Consider the following 6,170-nt stretch of genomic DNA (forward strand, 5'->3'; position numbering starts at 1 on the left):
AGGACCTGTCCGGTATCCCGTTGGGTAACCCAGTTTGTTTTGCCTGTGAAATCACTTCAGAGGGCTGTTGGAAGGTCTCTCCAAAACCACAGACTCCTAAAGCCCAAACAGCACAGGGCAGGTTACTTTGAGAGTCCACAATTGCTCTCTCTCAGAAACAGCAGTGTCCTGTCTGTCTTAGTAGAATATAGACACTTATTTTAGCCTTGGGGACAAAGATAACAAACTCCCAGGCTTTTATCTTAAGAGTTTGGTACATCTTTTGGCACTGAAACAATATTTGGATGGCAATATTTGTACAATTGTTTGGTTTTGTAGGTCTGGATTTATGTGACCTTTCGCTTGTGGGCAGGAGTGTTCATCACGAAATTGCTTAGCATTTGGGCATTTTAAGCCCTTCACAACCTGTAGCCTAGGAGAGAATCATCTTCTGAGAGCACTGAGACTTTCTCAGGGAATTAGTTATGGGCACCTGAAAGGCAGACAACAAGTTCAGTTCAACTCATGTGAAGGGAGTTCAGACACTTGTGAGTCATCACGATGGGTGTAGGCCAGGAAAGAGGATGTGGCCAGTGCTTTCCTGTGCCAGTGCCCCTCGGTTGTAGGAGTAATGAAATATTTACTATTGGTTATTCTTTTTTCTTTCTTTCTTTCAAAAGGAACATAAAAGAATTTAAACTTTAATGAGAAGTTCATTTCCAGGGCTAGAGATCAAACCCAGGAGCTTGCACATGCTAGGCAAATGCTCTACCACTGAGCTATATCCCAAGCTTTTTAATTTTGTTTTGAAATAGGATCTCCCCTTGTTGCCCAAGCTGAACTCAAAGTTACAGTCCTCAAGCCTCAGCCTCCCAAGTAATTGGGAATACAGATGTGTGCCACTGCCAGTTAATTTCTGATTTTTATAGTAGATTCACTCAAGGTTTTAATTAAATGACAGACTCCTCTGGGGAATCCCTAAATTGTGATACACTTAGCCAAATTTAATTTGTGAGATATCATTCATGAACTGTTTCACAGAGTGCCGGACACCAGCCAGGCTGAGGTGGGGACATACACTGATTCTCTGGGGCAGTGAATTTAACTCATTTCTTGGGTGCCTGCATCCTCAATGAAGGTGTTAGTGAGAAAACCAGAGAGGCCTGAGCCAGGTCTTAATTTGAGAGGTTATTTCACAGTCGCCTTTGTTATCAGGGCTTTACGTTTTTTAATTTTGAGTTCAAGCCGGGGATTTAGCTCAGTGGTTTGGTGGCCTGCCTTTCAAGCAAGCGCAAGGACCCGAGTTCAATTCCCGGTACCCCCCCCAATTGAGTTCAGCATTAATCCAGAAAGTTCAGTGATAAAACCCTCAATCTCTGATGCAGTCAACTATGAAAAAAAAAAGTGATTGGAGATCTTTTGTCCGATTACTAGTTACTACTGTATGTTACCAGGAAGGACAGTTTTGCTAACTAACCTCTCCTCACCTGTCACCAAATGTGTATGACAAACCCTAAGTGTGAGTTGCTGTATTAACGGGGTGGGCTCTACTGAGATATTTCTGAACATGTGAGTGAATTACACTACCAGCAACCTTCTGTACAAGTCTGTTTTCTTATTTCCATAAAGTTCATGCTATGAAACTTCTTCTCATTGTGATAGGATCTGTCATGGACACAGTGTACCTGGTATCCACGTTATTTTATTCTCTTTTGGGTCCTCCAGTTGTAGTCCTCCTCCATCCCAGTTCACTATAACACATTTTTTAAAACACGTTATGTTTTCAATACTGTAAACTTGAAAAATAAATTGAAACCCAAAATTGTATACTGTTTTTTCTGTGTGATCATTTCAACCTGAAAAGCTGGGATTTTTTTAGGAACATTTTCACTCTCGCACAATTTTGATACTCTCCTAAAGACAACCTGTCGTGTTTCTGTGAAAACTAATCACGATAGATTGGGAAAGTAGAATTACCATTGCGACAAAACTACTAGTGGCAGTAATTTTATGAGGACAAACATGTTCTAAATAGATAACTAGAGATGAAGTTCTTGGGCTTTAAAACTTGGAAATGAAGCAGATCTTTTAAATTAAATGAAAAAAATTACTTGCGTCAAGTAAAGAAAGAAGAGTATCAGACCCTATTTGGGAGTGAGGAGCAGATATTGGCTTGTTTTTGCGACTGGCTGGCAATTAAAGTATTGACTTATTCTGGGTCTCTTCAGTGGCAACATGATTATTTTCAAAGAAGTATTGGTGACTGCCTTCTGCTAACCTCAGCTCTTTACCTGCATACAATGCTGATAGCACAGAACCCATACTTGTTTCAAGAACAAGGATCAGAACAATGAACTGAAGATACTCATAATATAGATTATTGATAAGCTCCTTAAGCCATCAGGATGTGCACAGTTCATAAATGCTAAACCCAACTCTGCTGGAGAAAAGATTAAAGCCATATGCAGACATAAACAAAGGTTTTTTTTTCTTTTTTCACTCATTATCCATAATACAGCTGTAGAATTTGCAAGAATTTTAAGAATCTCAGTTGATAAAATATCAGACTATGGGAGTGGAGTGAGGAGATAATTGTATAGAGGATGCTATCAGTATGAGACCGGGTAAAGCCCAGAGCCTGAGTTGGGCCCACAGGCGCAACAGTGCATGGGCAGCACCCCTGCTTTCGGGGGGACACGGTGGTTCCCTGTTAGTGTCAGTGTCGCGGGAACCCTCTAGTGAACTGGAGCTGAGAGACCAGTGCAAACCGCAGTACTCAGTGAAAGACTGGGCATAACCCAAATCGATGCAGTGAGGATGGGGAGGAAGGGGGCAGGGCTTGCTCCCCCGCTCCCTGTTGGGTGTAGGTGTGAGAGACAACTTAGGGTTCCTAGGCTTCTGGCTGAAACGCTGCCAGAGGGAAATGTCTCATCTCTGTCCCCTGCATCTGTGAAGAGGACCTTTTCCAAAACACCCTTGGGCTTTCATCCAGCCCTGGTTCCTTATCTGATTAGAAGTAAGCATTATTGGTGCATTTTTCTTAGGCTGGAACTCCTACTGAGGGTCCAGTCATTTGCTCCCACTGAGGAACACTAGGTTGAGTCCTCTCCACACGTTTGGGTGGCTGCACTCAGAGGCCAGAGACTGGGAGCCCATTCCCCTGAGCTTCAGGCTCCCCGGTGCTACTTTTGCATAATAGTCGTGGTGCCTTAGACTGTTCTCCCTCCTTTCCTCTTTTCTTTTCCTTCCTTCCTTCCTTCCTTTTCTGTCTGGCCTTCCTTTCTTCCTCTCTTTCCTTCCTTTCTCGCCTTTCTTTCCCTTCCCCTTCCCATACCATCCCCCTGCCATCTCTCTCTCTCTTTTGGGTCTAAGCTGCTAAGTTGCCCAGATGACTAGAGTTTGTGATCTTCCTGTCTCAGCCTCCCAGGTTACTGAGATTGCAAGTGTGTGCCACTGTGCCCAACTTGTGCTGATTTTTTTTACCTAATTTCTCACTTGGTTCAGATTTTTGGAAAAGGGGGCTAATTGTTAAAGGCATCCCTTAAAAGCCCCAAAGTTTTGTTGATCTGACGTACATGTGGAACATACAGAGGGAGCTGGCCAGGGGCAGGTGACGAGGACTTGGGACTTGGGAAAGGCCAGGCTGGAGAGAGATGGCAGGGCAGCCAAAGACAAGGAGAAGGGGGAACAGTGTGATCCCTCCCCCTGCCTTGAGTCAGTCCATGGTGACTCTGGAGGTGGTCAGCGCCCAGTGCTAGAGATGGCACCTTAGTAACTCTGGGCTGGCACATGTTTCTGAGTTTTCCAAAATAAGCTTGAGTGTGATCTTGACTGAGAAAACCTATTGAAAGTGCGAAGTTTTCAGAAAGAGCCTTGGGATCAGCATTTATGAGGAATTTGTATGCCTGGGTTATTAGAGATTGTTGAGCAAATAGCTTTTGATAATGTCCTAGAATACTAGTAGCAGGATGGTGATATTATTAACAGGACTGCCTTCCAGCATGATGCAAATAAGGGCACGAATAGGACACAAATGTGTTTCAGAAAAGACAAGCTCATTTCAAGTTCTGAGATGATTTTTAACAGAAATACGTTGAAAATGATCATAAGTCCTGTAAAACAAAATTAATCCTACTTTTTAAAATACCAAGATGACAGATCATACCCTTCTAATTATCCTACCTTTCCAATACTGTTTGTTTAACATAGCTTCCGAATGAAAAGAGAAAGAACATTTTGTTTAAGCAGTAAAAGAAGGTTATGGGAAATTTACTTGAGACCATCGTTGGACAGTATCTTTAAAAATGCAGTCCTTTGTTCCTTAATTTAAGGCATTGAAGTCCTAATCACGATAGATTGGGAACGTAGAATTACCACTGTAACAAAACTACTGGTGGCAGTCATTTTATGGGGACAAACACGTTCTAAATGAACAGATAACTAGAGATGAAGTTCTTGGGCTTTAAAACTTGAAAATGAAGCAGATCTTTTAAGTGAAAAAGATTATTTGCATCAAGTGAAGAGAGCATCAGACCTTATTTGGGAGTGAGGAGCAAATATTGTCTTGTAAATATACAAATGGAGTTATATGGTATTTATACTTCTTTAAAGTGGCTGTGTGACCCTGGGAAAATTACTAGAGTCTTGTGCATCTCACCCAGTTTCCTGATCTGTAAAGGAGACAGCAAGACACATCCCATAAGCCTTTATGAGGATTAAATGAGATAACATACGTAAGGCACTTAGCGTAGTGTTCCAGGCACATAGCACATAGACGTTTAATAATTATCAGCTTAACAGGTTTAAACTAATAGCTGTGTAGTACTGGTGCTTTCAGACACAATCCACTTCACTCTTTTGCCCTGTAACAGAGTTTAACTTAATGCACATTTCTCAGACTCCTGGGAAGAAGGGAGTTTTCCTGAAATTGGAAACAGACCACTTTCTTGATGGATTGCACTCTTAGGCTACATGAAAGGTTAGCATCAGGCACTGCTTTGGAAGGGCGCTTCTCCCAGAGCTTACTAGAGGTGCTTCTGTGCCTGGGTGCACAGCTGGAGAAACAGCTGCTGCTTGGCTTTGTGGGGAGAAAAATACTAATTTCTAGACGGCCCTGTGTGTAGACTTAATTGTGTGCCCCCGTTCACATTAAGGCCTTAGCCCAGAATGTGACTGCATGTCTGAATGTGGAGACACAGCCTGTAAGGTGGTAATGAATGTCACATGAAGTCATGGGATGGTGCCCTTGCTGATAGGATGGGTGTCCCCGTAAGAGGAGGAAGAGACACGAGAGCGTGCCCGGGTGTGCCTGCCCCTACCCCAGGAAGAGCCTGTGCAAGGACCCAATGAGATGCCAAGAAGAGAGCTCATACCAGGAACCCAGCTCGCCAGCAGCTGTGGGAAAACAAGCTTCTATTGCTTACGCCACCCAGTCTGTGATATTCAGCCCAAGCAGACTGATGTAAGCTCTGTTGGCCAACAAAGAGTGCTAAGGAACTATAGCTGTTCTGATTAAGTATTCATGTCTCAGCTCAATAAATGGGTACCTGCCTTGTGCTAGACAAAGTAGTAAGTGCTGCAAATACAAAGATAAGTAAATCTCCTGTCTTGAAGGAGCCTACAATTCAGTGGAAGGACAGACGTTATAATTTAGATGACAGGGGCCATGGCCCAGAACTTGTACAGAATACTGTGGGAACAGCGGGGAACAGGACACTTTTATGGCACCTAGATAATTGTATAGAGGGTGCTTATCACTCATCCAAACTGGGACTTCATAGACTGGAGAAAGAGTAGCTTAGAGAGGAAGGCAGAAGTTCAGGTTTTGTGGTGTTGAGTTTGGAGCACTTGCATAGATAACATTCAAGCCAAGATGTGCAGAAGCAGTTTGGTGAGTAAGTCTAAAACCAAAGCAAAAGGCTAATGTTAGAGGCCCAATCTGGTGCCATTAATGCACAGGTAATAGCTGAGAAAAACAGGTGCTAATCCCTCAGAAGAGCATGTGGAGTTGAGAAACACTGCAAATACCAACATTTGGAGGGCAGGCGAATGAAGAGGGGCCTGAAAAGAAAACAGAGAAGGAAGAAAGAGGGCGGATTAAAGCTGGACAAAAATGAAAAACCACACGTTTTCAGAATATGAGTTTAATGACAGAGTTAGTTAGCTATTATTCTAAAACAGATTGCCACAGT

This window comes from Fukomys damarensis, unplaced genomic scaffold, assembly GCF_012274545.1.
Source record: "Fukomys damarensis isolate Sample0158 unplaced genomic scaffold, DMR_v1.0_HiC HiC_scaffold_33, whole genome shotgun sequence".
Taxonomy (NCBI): domain Eukaryota; kingdom Metazoa; phylum Chordata; class Mammalia; order Rodentia; family Bathyergidae; genus Fukomys; species Fukomys damarensis.